We start from the raw sequence: 19,246 nt of genomic DNA, 5'->3' as shown, positions 1-19,246 counted from the left end.
AAGTAACTCACATTTTATCATTTTTCATAATTATTGAATATGTTACGATGTTCGACAATAATTTTTCATAATTTCACCCCACATTATCGCCTCTCCCTTTACTAAAATATTAAATTTGATATATTGTATTGACTGATTATTTCATAAAAAAAACACAACTATCAATTAACTCATATTTCATCATTTTTCATAATTCTTGGATATGGTACTAATGTTGACAATAATTTTTCATCATTTAAACTCACCATATCGCACACCTTACTAAAATAATAACTTTGATATATTGTCTAGGCTGATTATTTCATTACAAACACACACATCAATCAACTCACATTTCATCATATTCCGTAATTCTTGGATATGTTACTAATTTCGACAATATTCTTTATAATTTAAATCAACGTTGTCGCCCAACCTTACTAAAATAATAACTTTGATATATTTACTGGACTGATTATTTCATTACAAACACACTAATCAATTAACCTCCATTTCATCATTTTTCATAATTCTTGAGTATGTTACTAATTTCGACAATCATTTTTCATAATTTATACCCACATTATCGTCCTCTCCTTAATAAAATAATAACTTTGAAATATTGTTTGGTCTTATTATTTTATTACAAACACACTAATGCATGAAATCACATTTAATCATTTTTCATAATTCTTGGATATGTTACTTATTTTGACAATAATTTTTCATAATTTTAACCCACATATTCGCCCCTTCCATCTTTACTAAATAATAACTTTCATATATTGTCTAAGCTGATTATTTCCTTACAAACACACCAATCAATTAACTAATATTTCATCATATTTTCCGTAATTCTTGGATATGTTAATAATTTCGACAATAATTTTTAATAATTTAAGCCTTCCTTATCTCCTTCCTCTTTACTTATATAATAAATTTGATATATTGTCTAGGCTGATTATTTTATTATAAACACACCAATCAATTGAATCACATTTCATCATTTTTCGTAATTCTTGGATATGTTACTCATTTCGACAATTATTTTTAATATTTTAACCCACATTATCACCCCCCCCACTACTAAAATAATAACTTTGATATAGTATCTGGGATGATTATTTCATTTCAAACACACCAATCAATTAACTCACATTTTGTCATTTTTCATAATTCTTGGATATGTTACTAATGTCGACAATCTTTTTTCATCATCTTAACCCACATCATCGCCCCACTTATTAAAATAATAACTTTGATATATTGTCTGGTCTGATTATTTCATTGCAAACACACTAATGCATTAAATAACATATCATTTTTCATAATTCTTGGATATGTTACTAATTTCGATAATTATTTTTCATAATTTAAACCATCCTTATCGCCCTCTCTTACTAACATAATTACTTTGATATATTTCCTGGGCTGATTATTTTATTATAAACACACAATCGATTAACTCACATTTAATCTTTGTTCATAATTCTGGATATGTTACTAATTTCAACAATAATTTTTATAATTAAAAACCCACATTATGTCTCTCCCCCCTACTTATATAATATATTTGATATATTGTCTGGGCTTATTATATCATTACAAACACACCAATCAAGTAACTCACATTTCATCATTTTTCATAATTCTTGGATATGTTACTAATTTCGACAATAATTTTCATAACTTTAACCCACTATGTCGCTCCCCCTTACTTAAATAATAATTTTGATATATTTCATTACAAACAAATCAATCAATTCTGGGTATTCTCATAGTATATATGTTTCACCTATCTTATGCAATCCCAGGTGACGCTGCATATTCTGCTAATATATATCGTTCACCTATCTCATTCGATCCTGGGCGACGCTGGGTATTTTGCTACTATATGCTTTCCACCTATCTCATTCAATACTGGGCGACGCTTTCTGATAGTATATATTTGCACATCTCATTCAATTCCAAGACTGACTTCATATCCGCCACCCCACTGTTGAAAATATACATTAAATAAAGTAATGTTTTAATCATAAACTGTTTCAGCCATTTCCGGGACTGACTTTATATCCCCCAACCGACTGCTAAAAATATACATGAAATAATGTAATGTCTAAATAGTAAACTGTTTCAGCCATTTCTGGAACTAGCTTATAATCCCCAACCCACTGTTGAAAATATACATGAAATAAAGTAATGTATAATCGTAAACTTTTTCAGCCATTTCCGGGACCGACTTCTTATCTCCCATCCTACTGTTAAAAATATACATTAAATAAAGTGATGTCAAAAACGTAAATGGTTGCAGTCATTTCCGGAACCGACTTCATATCCCCCACCCCACTGTTAAAAATATACATGAAATAAAGTAATGTTTAAATCGTAAACGGTTTGAGTAATTACCAGGACTGACTTCATATCCCGTAACCCACTGCTTAAAATATACTTGAAATAAAGTAATGTTTAAATCATAAACTGTTTCAGCAGCTTTTTGAATGTTATAGATAAAAACATTAACACGGTTAGCGATTAGGCAACCATTGCTTCAACATGAATTTCTGAGTGTAGTATCAGTTTCAGCATTCCAGTGACTTAAATCTCCCCTTTTTTGCTTTTGGTTAATGGAGGAGAAATCCTTCATTACTGATACAATTCTTATTTTTGTTATTGTCCTTAATCCGCGAAGTTTCGAAGAAATACTTTCCTTCTCATCAGAGGGGAGGAATTAGCAAAATGCAGGATCGGATCTACTTCCGAGACATAAATATATATAAGAAAGATCAGGGAAGAAAAAGAGGAGAGAAAAAGAAAGTGGAGAAAGAAAATGGTGATAATAAATAATTTTTTTTTATTTTTAATTTTTTATTTATTTATTTATTTATTGTTTATTTATTATTTATTTTCTATTAATTTATTTATTTATTTTCCATTTAGTGTCTTCTAACAACTCTTGCTGACATTTTTTAAGTGATGACCTGTACATTTCAGTTGACCTATATTATTTTGCCCTATATATTTTTTTCGCGCCTTTAACATTTCCTGTCTGGATCATTTTGACTTTTGTTTCTCTATTTTATATTTTATATTTAACTCTATCACCATTTTTTTTCTCCTCTTTTTCTTCCCTGATCTTTCTTATTTATATTTATGTCTCGGAAATAGAGTGAAAAGCACATCTTATTTTTCTTTTATTAATATTATTGGAATTTTTTCCTTTTTTCCTTGTACACATTTTTGTGAATTATTCCATGGGTTTCTGCCTTTGGATTATTATGGACCATCTTCTTCCAATTACGGGATTTCCTTGGATTTTACTTGTGCAAATAGAAATTCAATTAACTTTCTTGAAGTTATATATTTGGATTTTACCGTCACTGGATTATTTATCTTCCACCAGACTATCCATTCATGTGTAATCACATTTTTCTTCACTATATTCCCTCTGCTTCAGTTTTTTTTTTATCAAGTAAGACCTTTGACTTACTTGTTGTTTCATCAAATACTTTTGCTTGCAAAATCCGATCTCGCATTTTGCTAATTCCTACCCTCTGATGAGAAGGAAAGTATTTCTTTGAAACTCCGCGGATTAAGGACTATCCACTTATCTAGTGTTTCCTTTTCAGATTAAATATGTTTTTAACTCATTTCAAAGTGTTTTTTAACATGCTTTATTAACTGTTTGCTCATATATATATATATATATATATATATATATATATATATATATATATATATATATATATATATATATTGATCTATTTCGTTCCTAATGAATCCCATGCTAGACGCCACATCCCTACTCTTCTGATGAGAAGCATAAGTCTTCGAAATGCCTTGGCATAAAGAGTCCCTTCTATCCCCCAACTAATTGTTTGTATTACCTTATTGAATAAATGAACCAATCTATATTCACCAATATATAGTTTTGTGACTTCATTTCCAATTCCTATTGTTCTCCTATATTCATATTTTTTAATTTTTGTTTTTATTATATTTTCAAACAAGGCAAATTGCCACTTTGGTGTTGGGGGCTACTATCAGGGGCAACAACTACTGGGGCGCTATGTTGGGATTTGGGCAGCAAGATGTCGGTTCACGTTACACTTGAACTTCTGCACATCAGTACAGTTATGGAAGCAGTGACTTGGCATGGAATTCCAGAGTCTATCAGTTCTGGGGAAGAAACAACTGGAGTAGAAAGATCTTTTACATCTAGGAATCTCTACAATGTGGGGGTGGGATTTAGCTGCCTGTCGGGTTTGTCAAGGGTGTCTACATCGTGGGGGCACAAGTGTCTGCAGTTCGACAAAGTATTCACGATTAAAATACTTGTAGAACAGGCAGAAGGATGTGACATTTCGTTGATGGGACAGAGGCCGAAGCTTAGATGCCAGTTCAGGGCCGATCAAATTGGTGACTCTCTTTTGAACCTTGTCTAGGAGTGAGAGACTAGCAGCAGATGCACTAGCTCAAATGTGACAACAATACTCCATACATGGGCAAATCGTGGCCTTATAGAGGTACAGAATACTTTCGGGTGTTAGTGGTTTTTGAGCACGGTAGAGAGAGCCTACCTTCTTGGCAATGCTTTCAATGTAATTGTTCCAACTCATATTTCCTGTGAACGTTAGGCCAAGCAGGTTGAAGGATTTTCTCTAAGTCACTGGCCATTGCTATTGGTGGCCGAGAAGGTTTCTTGTAACTATTGGAGGAAACCAGTTTAGTCTTGGCAGCATTGAATGTGACCATTCATTTTTGTCCCCATTCCACTACAGATTGGAGGTCATCCTCTAGTGTTTTTGCCATTTCTTTAGATATGTGTTCATTTGTTTTCCCGGTTCGAAGTTTAGCATCTGTAAGATGATGGACTAGAGCATGGTTAATCATGGTCTCAAATATTTTGGCGAAAAGTGGGAGGAGGCTAATGGGGCGATAATTTGATGGGTCAGTATAATTTGATGGATCTGTAGTACCAGTATTCAAGAATTCTGGCGATCTTTCGCCAGAATTCTTGAATACTGGTACCACAGAAGCAGTTTTCCAACAGCTCGGAAAGCAAGATTCTTAAGGCATTTGTTGTAGAGGTTAGAGAGAACTGGAGCTACTTTGGCAGAGCACTTTTTTAATAGCACAGCTGGGATGAGATCGGGTCCACATGCTTTTGAAGTGTCAAGGTTTTTTATGATAGCATGCACCTGAGCAGGGGTGGTTTTCAGATCGTCTAGTGTGGCGTCTGTCCGCATAGGAAAGTCAGGTAGGGGGTGGTTGGAAGGGTCCAGTGTGGAGTTTGAGGCAAACCGAGTGGCAAGCATGTTAGCCTTGTCGGTTGCTGAGCAAACAACTTCGTGATTGTTGGTTATTTTTTACTATATTATTTATTATATACATATATATTCATATATATAAAAAGTGAAAGTGTCTGTCTGTGTGTGTATCTATGTATCTGTGTGTCTGTGTGTGTACATTTTCCTACGCAATAATTCTGTCAATCCTACAGACTCGAAATTTGATATACAGGGTACTGAGATTTGGGAAAATCGATGTGAGTCCCTTTTTTTGGCCAGACATTTTGTGATTAAGAGGTCAAAGTTCAACGATTTGACCTTTGAGAACATTTTGTTATTAAGGGGTCAAAGTTCAACGAATTGACCTTTGAGAACATTTTGTGATTAAGGGGTCAAAGTTCAAAACGTCCGCAAGCATTTGTGTATGTCCAGTAAAGGCTTTTTTCTCTCCATGTTACTATTTTGAAGACTTTCCTTATACTTTTTAGATTATAATATCTACGATTTGTGAACAGACATCTCCATCTTTATTTTGATCGACTTTTAAAAAATTGCTAAATATAAAGGTCTATCTTAGATGATTCCGAAGGCTTAAATGCCAAGCAGCATTCTCGGTTTGATAGACATCTCCATGCAACCAGCTACTCGATGAGATCGTAAACCAACTCACATTACAGGGTTTCAAGTTAGCCTTAGACAGACGCTCTGTATAGTTTCTTTGTACAGAGTCCCCTAAATTTTCACCGACATTTTCCCTCCTTTTAAATGGCAATCATTTGCCAATTAAATGAATTAAATTCACTATTGCTATTTCTTTTCTTCAGATACGTCTTATCCTTGATAACACTTAACAGTGTGGGAAGAAAATAAATAGATATATATATACATATATATATACATATATATAAATATATATATATATATATATATATATATATATATATATATATATATATATATATATAAAAGTGAAAGTGTCTGTCTGTCTGTGTGTGTATCTGTGTGTCTGTGTGTGTACATTTCCCTACACGATAACTCTGTCAATTCTACAGACTCGAAATTTGATATACAGGTACTGAGATTTGGGAAAATCGATGTGATTCGTTTTCGGACAGAAATTTGTCGATTAAGGCGTCAAAGTTCAACGATTTGACCTTTGAGAACTCTACCAAACTCCTCCGACAATTTTCGGTTTAAAAACTTGAAATTTTAGATATAGGTTCATTGGACATGGATCCAACTTAATAACTTGATGTGAGCCCAAAACAATAAATGTTAAGGGATCATAATAGGGGTCAAAGTTTTACAAAATTGACCGTTTCGGGCGGATTTTTTTTGCTCAGCATACAATCCCTAACACCCGCCGGCCACCCATGCTAGTACATCTATAAAAGTGAAAGTGTCTGTCTGTGTACATTTCCCTACGCAATAACTCTGCTAATTTTTAGTCTACAGACTCGAAATTTGATATACAGGGTACTGAGATTTGGGAAAATGTATGTGATCGGTTTTTGGCCAGACATTTTGTGATTAAGGGGTCAAAATTCAACGATTTGACCTTTGAGAACTCTACCAAACTCCTCCGACAATTTTGGGTCTACATACTTGAAATTTTAGATATAGGTTCATTGGACATGGATCTAACTTAATGACTCAATTTGAGCCCAAAACAATAAATGTTAAGGGGGTCAAGAAAGGGGTCAAAGTTTTAAAAAAATTGACTTCTGCGGTCTCTTCCAAATTACTCAGACAATTTCTGGTCTAAATATTTGAAATTTTACATAAAGGGTATTCAGAGATAGGGCAAGCTTTTTCATCGGTTTGGGTCGAAAATTTTTAATTACCAATATATACATGTATGTATGTATGTCTGTTTGCATGTCTGCCTAAAACTTTCAATAGAGGCGACGGATTTTACCAAGATCAGTATCATTTTAAAGTTCGATCTTTCATACGACAAATATCGAAAAATTGGCTAAAAACATTAATATCTTCCCCTTCAACTAGGCACTTTTCTACAGGGGAGGAGGGGTCACTTTTTTCGCCGCTATTTTTTAAAGTTATCCTCTCCTTTAGATTGTCTAGCCTTAATTTTAAAAAATGTCGCTTCCGGTTTGGCGATGGCCGTAACAGCATTAACGTTAGGTTTTACCCCGTTCTTTTCCTCCTTCGCGGTACGGATTCGAGCCTGCCTTCCTACTACCACTTTTGTTTTTGTTCAACAGACACATCCAAACACCCGGGCAACGCCGGGCTGAAATGCTAGTATATATATATTAATGTATATATATATATATATATATATATATATATATATATATACATGTGTATATATATTCATATATATATTCATATATATATTATATATGAATTTATATATATATATATATATATATATATATATATATATATATATATATATTTTTTTAAATATAATAGGCGGAAGTCTCTCGAGAGCTCGTTCAGCTATCATCTCATCAGGAGAAAATCGATAGCGTAAAATATGTCGAAAGTAAAGAGTTCTGATGGGGAACTATTGAATGTGCCAAAAATACAGAGACACTAAAATAAAGTTTATTAACGTTTAAAAAACGATTAAAATATTGGCACAACGAGGGGGGAAAAAAAAACGGGAGAAAAAATTCACAGTTCCCCAAAGAGAAACAATGTATTAGATGTTTCTTTCTGCCGGCACAAAGAAGGTTTCCGCACCGCAATAGAGACAGACTCCAAGGAGGGAGACATAACCAGCATCGCACTGGCATTTGAATTGATATACAATATTGCTATTTTGGATGTAAGGCAACCTATCCTTGCGAAAAGAAGGAAATGCAGGTTTCGTAGTATATACCAAATGCAAGGACACAGAATAAAAGCAGTCGTAAATACTTCTGCGAATTTGTTTGGAAAGTCTATTACTCTTTTCCCCAATCCACGGTAATTTTAAATAAACCGGGTATTTCAAAGGTCTAAACTTTTTTTTAGGGGATTTAAAATCCGCAACCTTTTTGAAAATACAGTCATCAATAAGGTCAACAGAATAACCATTATTGATGAATATTTCCCTGGTCTTATCGAATTCAGCGTCCAATCTGTGAGCTGAACAAATCATCAGGGCTCTATGTACCAAAGTAAGCCGACCTTATATAATTTTGGTACAAAAGACAACCAGTTCACATATAGGCCAGTAAATGTTGGCTTTCTATAAATTGTAGTGAGAAAGCCCCCCCCGCCCCCTTGAACGTTCGACAAGAACATCCAAGAAGGGAAACGAATTGTCTTTCTCACATAGTGAACTTTAGAGCTCCATGCAAAGAATTCAACCTATCAAAAAATATCGACGCTTCACTTTGCGATGGAAAAACAGCAAAAGTGTCGTCAACATATCTGAAATATGCAATGGGTTTTGTTATAGAGTTAAACAGAACGGATTCATTGTACCCGACGATATATATATATATATATATATATATATATATATATATATTGTTGCGGACCAGGATATTAATATCCTAACTCGCTACAAAAGAAAATAATGAAACGAATGGAATGAAAGAAACAAAAACTCAACGTGTCATTTATTTACTGTTGAAGAATGAATGTTTTAGGTGTAATACGTGTTCATGTCTGTGTTCAGGTGTCACCATCATTTGTTGCGGGACTGATGGAATAGAAAGAGAAGGAAATGCGTGTTCATCTCACGTTCGGGTCACTAACGTTTGTTCGTGCGTGGCAAGAAAAGGAAATGGAGTAGAGAAACGAGAAATGGCAGTCCGGCATGTAGAAAGGGAAAGAGAGAGAGGGTTGACATCAGTTAAGCTACGCGCCATGTTAGCAGTCAGCTACGTGGAGAGAAAGAGAGTGAGAATGTCAATCCAGGTTATCGAGATAGAAAACGAGTAAGGTGTACGTATTGTCTGTTAACTCTTGCCCCACATATATCCTAGTGTAAAAGAAAATGATGAAATTCAGCATGGGAGAATGAGATTAAAAAAATAGGCGAAGAGTATGTGTGCTGTCTCAGGAAAATTTGCAAAACACAACAAACAAAAACTAAGTGACTGCCATTAAGCAACGGAAGCCGAATTGAAGTAGGAAACAGCTTGTCTCTTGCTTTTATAGTTGTTTCCGGTGGTCTTTTGCGCATGTGTGGATTTCCTTTAAAGGGGAAGTGACGTTACCCATGTGTGCGTACGTGTGCACATATGTGTGTGTACATGTGTGTACGTTAGCGTGTGTGTGCACGCACGTGAATGTGGGTGCATGTACATGAACGTGAATGTATCTACGTGTGTGTACGTGTGCGTGTATATTTGTGTGCGCATATGTATATGACAAGAAATATGGCTTGAGATGTGAATGCGTGTTCTTGTGTGAGACTAGAAAGGGCTCGCACAATATATATATATTATGTCAGGTCACGTAATGTGCTACTGGTACGATGTAACCCAGTACTACCTGCTGCATGGTCAGGTAACCATCGACTAAACTGGTTCTCCCACTAGCTTTCCTGGTGAGGAGGGTGGCTAGTCTCCCAGAAGGATAAAAAACAAGACCTTACAAAGGGTGGATGAACCCTCCTAGGGTCAATGGCCAACTAGCTCCACATGCACTTATATGCATGTGTATATATGTGTATGTGTGTATATATATATATATATATATATATATATATATATATATATATATATAGCGCAGAGTTTGAAATCCCAGGTTGGTGTCTGGCGTGCAATATCTCACTTCATGGGCAGGTAGTGGCTCTTAAGTCCGGTTGACAGTCTACCTAAGTGATGGAAAACTCTATTACAAAGCCTGAGATGTAGCTGTTCATGAGTTCCATGGCATATTTATAACTTGATGTGAGCCCAAAACAATAAATGTTAAGGGATCATAATAGGGGTCAAAGTTTTACAAAATTGACCGTTTCGGGGGGATTTTTTTTGCTCAGCATACAATCCCTAACACCCGCCGGCCACCCATGCTAGTACATCTATAAAAGTGAAAGTGTCTGCCTGTGTGTGTACATTTCCCTACGCAATAACTCTGCTAATTTTTAGTCTACAGACTCGAAATTTGATATACAGGGTACTGAGATTTGGGAAAATCGATGTGATCGGTTTTTGGCCAGACATTTTGTGATTAAGGGGTCAAAGTTCAACGATTTGACCTTTGAGAACTCTACCTGATGTCGAAATTTTGAAATTAAAGTTAGTTTTATTAAAAAAACAAACAAACAAAAAACAATATATATATATATATATATATATATATATATATATGTACATATATATATATATATATATATATATATATGTGTGTGTGTGTGTGTGTGTGTGTGTGTGTGTGTGTGTGTGTGTGTGTGCGTGTGTGTGTGTGTGTATATATATATATATACATATGAATGGAAATGTATAAAAAAGAATACGAAAAGTATAAAAGCTTATAACTTTTCTTTATTCGTTTTCAATCGGTTACATGCAGGAATACAAAATATTATGAAAAAAAAAAATTTTAACTTTTTTTACAAATACATATTTCCGACCGATCCTTCAGTCTTCACCAATGTAGTGAAAATATGAGCATACACGGGGAAATATTAGACATTAAGAGGAGATTATAGATAGATATATATAAATACCTGTTCACATATGCCTTTTTCATGATAAAGCTAGAACCAAGAATTACATTATAAACTTTATTTGAACTTTTCAACAAACTTTTACATACATAAAAATAGATTTTATAGATAATTTATAATAATTTAAAAAAAAAATAGGTACTTGTGTTGTATATTGGTTTATATTGGATGTCATGTGTTATCTAGTGGATGTAAGATATTGTTCTTTTATCAGACAGATAACAAACATATAAATCGTATGTATGTTGTTTAGCCAGGAGGACATGATATTGACGTGTAAACCGAGTCATGTTGTATCAGACTTATCACATGGGATATTTTTACATAAGAAGAATAATATATGCTTCATACCTTTTTTTCTTGAAGAGTTCTTCTGTATATAACCGCTTTGTATATTCAACTTCCAGTCGCAAGTAAACCTACTGCTTCCAAACACTATTCATCATACATTAAATATTTATTTATAAAGAAATGTGAGTTTTCATCATACATTCATATTATTTATAAAGAAATTTGATTTTTTGATTTTTTAGTGATTACAAAATATATCAAATACAACCTCTATGTATTTTCATCCACACGAAGGTAAAACTACCGCTTCCACGCATCATTTATCGTACATTAAATATTTATTTATAAAAAAATTTGAGTCATCCATTTTTCAGTCATATTGTTGTATATTGGTTTATATTGGAGGAGATGATATATTAAAACGTGTCATGAGTTATCTAGTGGATGTGAGATATTGTTCTTTTAACAGACAGATAATAAACGTATAAATCGTGTGTATGTTGTTTAGCAAGGAGGACATGATATTGATGTGTAAACTGAGTCATGTTGTATCAGACTTATCACACGGGATATTTTTACAGTTCATATGTAAGAAGAATAATATATTCTTCATACCTTTTTTCTTGAAGTGTTCTTCTGTATCTTTCCGCTGCTCCGTCACGAACCATGAAGCGATCAGCAGCACCATATAATTGAGACAACTGTTCTTATTTGTGAAACCATTAAAACAACTCTTTATATTTTTATAACATAAATTTATTACAGTTGTCTCAAATGGTTTTCACAGAATCTGCAGTTCGTCTACATTTTCTATTCTTACAGCTCGCTCCCCAGCTGTCTATCCACCCCTGTCTAGACGTCTGTCTGCTCTGGTGGTCAATCCTCAACTCTCTGAATCTCTCCAAAAACTAACTACATCACGTGTTCTCTTACGTCACCTAATTACGTGTCTCATACCAGTCTAATGTCCACAACTAGTTATTTGTTTATTCAAAACCAAAATAATGTTTACATCTATTTTCTATTTTCACATTCCTTTTGCGATTCACACGTCAATCATTTCTTCCCCAATTTAATTGTTTATTCTTCTAATCATAATAACTGATCCAGCGACCATCCGTCACTCAAATCAATTAACAAGAATACAATAACAATAATACTAATGTTTTAAAGGGTCATAGCATTACACTTGTACAGTTTAGTCAAGACATTAAAAAATGAAAATATCGAAAAAAAAAGTTTAAATTGTATGTATCCGTTATAGAACGAAGTTCTCCGAAAAAAAAATTTCACTTAATTTCAACGAGTAGTTGTTTTTTTTCCGTTTTAACTGGAGTTATCTCTCTTTGGCATTTCTAAAATTCAAACAATTTTTCTTTTTAAATCCAAGATGGCCCCCTTCAATGCGCTCTCATAAAAACGTGTTTTTCCGCTGTAAAAAAAAAAAAAAAAACTACTTGATGAAATTAAGTGAAATATTTTTTGGAGAACTTTGTTCCATAACGGATACGTACACTTTAAACTTTTTTCGGTATTTACATTTTTTAATGCCTTGACTAAACTATACAAGTACGAATAAAAAATTGTCTTTGTTTATTTAAACTTTTAAACAAATTTTTGCATACATAAAAAAAGACTATATTAATCTTTTTGAAATTTCTTTAAAGAAAAATTTTTTTTTCATTTGTGCGAGCCTTTTCTAGTCTCACACAAAAACACGTGTTCACATCTCAAGCTATATTACTTGTCACATACATACGCGCACACAAACATACGCACGCACGTCCACACACGTACATATATTCACGTTCGCGTACATACACTCACATTCACGTGTATACACACACACATGCTAACCTACACACATGTACTCACACACACGCACACGTACGCACACAAGGGCAACGTCACTTCCCCTTTCAAAGGAAATTCACACATGCACAAAAGACCAGCAGAAACACGTATAAAAGCAAGAGCAATAAGCAGCTTCTCCTTTTTTTCAGACCAGCTTCCTAGCTGAGCAGTCTACAGACCGACAGCATGCCTTTTCGGCAGGTGCGTGCACACGTGTGCCTCACACCACTTGCTACTATGTGGGACAAAAAGATAACAAACAGTATGTACACTTTATACGCCGTCTCTTTCCATGAACCGGATTGACATTCTCACTCTTTCTCTCTCTATCTACTGCTTGTGCCAGAGAACACCACCGCGTAGCTGACGACTAACATGGCGCACAGCTTAACCTCTATCTTTTTCTTTGTCTACACGCTGGACTATCATTCCCATTTTCCACTACATCACTCACTTCTCTTTCCACGCGCAAACAAACGACAGTGACCCGAACGTGAGATGAACACACATTTCCTTTTTCCTTCTATACTACCAATCCCGCAACAAACAATGGTTACACCCGTGTTGACATGAACACGTGTTATACTTAAAACATCCATTTTTTCTACAAGAAGATGGTGACCCCGTTATTTTAAAATGAACTGGATGCGTTTGAGCGAAACACTTATACACACACAGACTCTCTCTCTACAACAATAAACTTTCCTTCTCACTAGTTAACAGCGAGAGACGCACACCAAACTAAACATGTGCTGTACCCTTTTCTTTTATTTGTTTCTTCACGAAATTAATTCTCGTTCGTTTATTTCAATAAATGCATTGTTCGTTTCTTTCCCAATTCAATTCATTTTCCCTATTTTTCACCAACACCAAAAAATGGTGACACCCGAACGCGAGAGGAACAAGCATTTCCTCATATGCTACAAGTCCACAACAAATCGGCAACCGACCGATGTGAAACAAACAAGCATGGTGACCCTACCTTTTTTAAATTAATTGTTTTGAGCGAGACGCGCATTTTATTTGATAAAGAAAAAAAAATACTTTTCAACAAAGAAAAACAAGTGAACCACTACCGACAGGAATAACTACTACAAACAATTATGACGAGACCCCTCGTTAGACTCGGCAGAAAACAAACACAGAGCTGTCTACTTCATACCGAATTTTTAAAAAATTTGAGCTCGACAAACATTTTTCACAGTTTCCTGACATTACCCTGCAACAAATGCGAGGAGCAAAATCACATAGGCCTATACACATTCCCTCCCACACAGCAGACGCAACAACAAAGTAACACTAACAGGAAATCCCTATTAACACATTGGAAGAAGTTGAATCAACAATACGAGTTGAGATGCACCACGCATGCTGATAAACTCACAACTTGGAAGTTTCATTGACAGCAAGAATGAATGCGCAATGAGCACCGTCCAAACAATACACACATTACTGCAGATTCACTTTCCTTCCAAATGAACAATTCCCTTCACTGTCCAAGCAACTCGTTGCACATGTCAGCACACCAAAAAACAACCAAACAAATATCACCCTAAAAAAAAGAGTAAACGCCTTTCCACGCGTAAGTGAGTACCTTTTTTTACAAACACACTCCGTTATTGACGTTTTTTTTTAAACAACCCCGCCAACAAAAAACAAAAAAAACAAAAAAAAAAGTCAATTGCCGAAAACATTACTTAAAAAAAAATATATATATTTATATATATATATATATATACACTGCATATATTTTTTTTTCCTAGGAAGGGGAGTATTGCACAAGCCTTTTCTAGTCTCACACAAAAACACGCGTTCACGTCTCAACCTATATTACTTGTCACATACATACGCGCACACAAACATACACGCGCACATCCACACACATACATATATTCACGTTCACGTACATACACTCACATTCACGCATATACACACACACACGCTAACGTACACACATGTACTCACATACACCCACACATACGCACACAAGGGCAACGTCACTTCCCTTTTCAAAGGAAATCTACACATGTGCAATGACCAGCGGAAACACCTATAAAAACAAGAGCAATAAGCAGCTTCTCCTTTTTTTCAGACCAGCTTCCGAGCTGAGCGGTCTACAGACCGACAGTGTGCCTTTTCGGCATGCGCGTGCATGCGTGTGCCTCACACCACTTGCTACTATGTGGGACAAAAAGATAACAAACAGTATGTACACTTTAGTAATTGTCTGTACACTTTATACGCTTTCTCTCTCCATGAACTGGATTGACATTCTTACTCTTTCTCTCTCTATCTACTGCTTGTGCCAGAGAACACCACCGCGTAGCTGACGACTAACATGGCGCACAGCTTAACCTCTATCCTTTTCTTTGTCTACACGCTGGACTATCATTCCCATTTTCCACTACATCACTCACTTCTCTTCCCACGCACGAACAAACGACAGTGACCCGAACGTGAGATGAACACACATTTCCTTTTTCCTTCTATACTACCAATCCTGTAACAAACGATGTACACCCGCACGGACATGAACACGTGTTATATCTAAAACATTCATTCTTTCAACAGTAAATAAACGACACGTTTATCGATTCCAGCAATTGAGTTTTTGTTTCCTTCATTCCATTTGTTTCATTATTTTCTTTTGTCCTCTACACATTGTTCATGCATTTTCATCAAACATCATAAAAAAATCGTATCCAAAAATAATTGTCTTTGATTCGCCGCCGCCAGAGGAATTCTTGTAGATGATTATTAAGTTTTGCAAACACCTCGTCATTTTTTTTGTTTTTTAATAAAACTAACTTTAATTTTAAAATTTCGATGCTTGAAAAACAGCCCATAATATATATTTCATTATAAAAGTTCTATTTTTGTTTGATAAAAAGAATAAAAGAGTTAATAAATACAAAAACACTGCCCTTGTTACCCACACCAAAACAGCCTTGCAGCGCCTCACATCTTGCTTCGCAATGGCTGCCCAGCTCTTCGGACTCTGAATCCTGGACAATTTACTGCCATCAATTACGACTCCTCGAGTGTTCTCATCAGCGCTGTCTCCACGCCATTCTGAACGTCCACTGGAGTGACTATTATTTCACCAATGTTGAGATCCTTGAACTTCTGCCAATTCAAATCAAGAATCGACTCTTTTAACCAGAAGGCATCATATCAACCCCCTTCAAATGACTGCAATAATCCAATTTTTGAACAGTGCTGTTGAAGCGAGGTGCTCGCTGGGCAAAAACAACGAGCATCGCACTTACGATTAATTTTTCAAAACATTTATACGAAAGTAAACATCTGGAAAAATCAATTAAAAACAAACAAATCATCAGACTTAGCTCTTTGTAATAGATGTGAATTTATTTGCCTGGTGTATCTCACTCGTGTTATTTTTAGTCCGAAGGTAAAGAAAAGAAATCCTTCTTGACTGGTTTAATGTTTTTGATGTTACGTTGGGAATTATTTTTTTAGAAAATTCGTCGAGTAAGGAGCTGAGGGAAAGATAAGAATGTTTTTCTTTCTTTTTGTGTGTTGTTTCATCAATAGAATCGGCACAGGATGTGTTGCGCACAAGCAACGGAGCGTGGCAGTAATGCGTCTTACCTTTTTGGGTGCGCGAGCAAAAAGAGAGCGAGAGAGAGCTTGAATTTGGTGCCACGACTTTTTTTGTCTTTTTTTCGGAGCTCTCCGGAAACGGTGAAATGTTTAATGTCCTGACAAAATAAATTCCCGGGTACACGCTACACTGTGCCCGGATACGAGTTCCTGACGAAGATAAAAGAACTATTACCTTTCGAGGTTGTTACCAGCTCATCAGAGGCAAATCGACATTTCCTTTTTGCAACGAAGAATGAATAAAAATTGTATTGAATTTTAAAGGTATTCTTTGTTGTAATTGTTTTGTTAATTTTTTGCCACTGTCTTGGAGCAGAAAACAGGTGAGATAAAATGCCTTACATAATTGAACAAGTAATTTTTAGCGAATGTCTTGGAAAATAAGATTTAATATCTTTTTCGCTTGTATTATTTAATAACAATGAATATTTGAAATGTTAACAAGAAAGAAAAAATTGCGATGGCATTTCATTATGGAGGTTTGCATATTTATTGCAATAAATGAATACGCGTTTTTATTTAACTTTTGTGTCTTGTAATTCATTTTAAATACGTAAAAAAAAAAAAAAACAGAGCAAAAATTAAGTTCAAATAAAGATTGAATAAAAAAATTTATAAAAACAAGTTCATTCTATACGGTTTTGGCCATCCGTAGCTCAAAATGTCGGATGTCACTTCTGTCAAAGGACTTTGTAAACAAAGCAAGGCGAATCTTCAACATTACCAAACAATCGTAAGACACAGAAGAGTTCAAAATAGAGGTAATTTTCCGTTTCGATTTAAACAAGATGGCTGTAATTTGCAAAGTGGGCTTCAACTGCATCTCATCAGTGACGGTCTCCGACATAGGCGCAAACCCAGGTCGTCGTACGCATGAAGTGTGCAGTACTTCCGAAATTGTGTGTGAAGAGTCGGCTAATTTCAGTTAATGTTTGTAGATGTGATATCTACTGCCTGCAAAACTATCTTAGTTGTATAGGACGCGTGACTTGTCACATAGTAGAATGTAGAACTAGATTAAAAAATATATAAAAATTAAAATTGAGGCATAGCCAATAGATTGCGCCGTGGCCCATATGGTTAGGTCGTCAATATTGCAACTGCACCGGAAAAACGGTTAATTAAAATGCAGAAGCACCTGTTATGCCACACAAGTTCTATAATTGAATCCCTCTCCCACAAAAGAAAAAAGAACAAAAAACATCAAAATGTTTGGTGCTTATGTTTTTGTAAACTGCATTAGAAACTACGTAAGATAAAAAAAAATCCCCCCCCCCAAAAGTGCTGTAATGCATTTTTAAAAAAAATTTTGTTGTAGACAATTTTTTCTTTGAATTTTAAATTGTCCGCCAACGAAAAAAAAAAATTTAATTCTGTTCTGAAAAAAAAAAAAGAAATGTCTTTCTGATATTACCCCCCCCCTTCCCACTTGGAGTACTTTTCTTTTTCGCATAAGTTTAAATGTTCCACAAAAGATTTATACGCCATGTGAAAAGGCAGTTTGCTACGTGAAGGCATATTCAACAACCGTCGTTTATGTTACTGCGCGCTCTCCCGTAGCGTAAACAGAAGCTGTAAAATGGCGGAAAGTAGTTTGTGGGTTCAGAGGTTAATACCATGCATACGGTAAATTTGCCCCGGGTTTGATTATCAGATTCGTTGTCAGCGACCTCGATTACCCCCTTACAAAAAACAAAAAACAAAAAACAAAAATGTTCTGTTGTAGCGTATCCCTAGAAAACAGGATTGCCTTTTTTCTGTTGTTCTTGGCCTTCGGGTCGGGATCAAAGTGTAGTATCTATTCCGGCAGATACTGCAAGCAAAGACCATATGTTGGGGCAACTCCACATATAAGAACTTGGTCAATGTAGGGGCAACCCTTCATACCAATTGTCACTATCTAGCTCCTCTACTACCCGGGGAGTTGGTACCCATTTCCCCTTCACTCCTCACATTAAAAATCGGCCTTGTGCCTAATTTATCTGGTGAGGGAGCAAATAAATACCCTGTTGTTCTCGGCCTTCGGGCCTGGATCAAAGTGTAGTATCTGTTCCGACAGATGCTGCAAGCTATGACTAGCTATGACTAGCAAAGACCAGATGTGGGGGCAACCCCACATGACTGACCTTTAACCAGCTCCCATTTCCCACCTCTCGGGAGCTGGTCCCCTTTTTCCCTTCTCCCTCCCTTCACTCCTCACATTAAAAATCGGCCTTGTGCCTAATTTGCTTGGTGGGGGAGCAAATAAATACCATCTGTTCCGACAGATACTGCAAGCAAAGACCATATGTGGGGGCAGCCCCACATATAAGACCTTGATACTAATTGTCACTATCCAGCTCCCATTTCCCACCCATCGGGAGCTGGTCTCCTTTTCTCCCCCCCCCTCTCTCTCCACATTAAAAAAACGGCTTTGTGCATAATTTGCTCAGTGGGGAAGCAAATAAATGCATCCACATATCAGACCTTGGTCAATGTAGCAATTTTCACTATCCAGCTCCCCTACTCCCCATTTGGTTGGTCCCCATTTACCCTTCACTCCTCACATTAAAACTCGGCCTTGTGCCTAATT

This window comes from Euprymna scolopes, chromosome 46 (genome assembly GCF_053919585.1).
Source record: "Euprymna scolopes isolate OS-2025 chromosome 46, ASM5391958v1, whole genome shotgun sequence".
NCBI classification, from domain to species: Eukaryota; Metazoa; Mollusca; class Cephalopoda; order Sepiida; family Sepiolidae; genus Euprymna; species Euprymna scolopes.
This window is presented reverse-complemented; position numbering follows the sequence as displayed.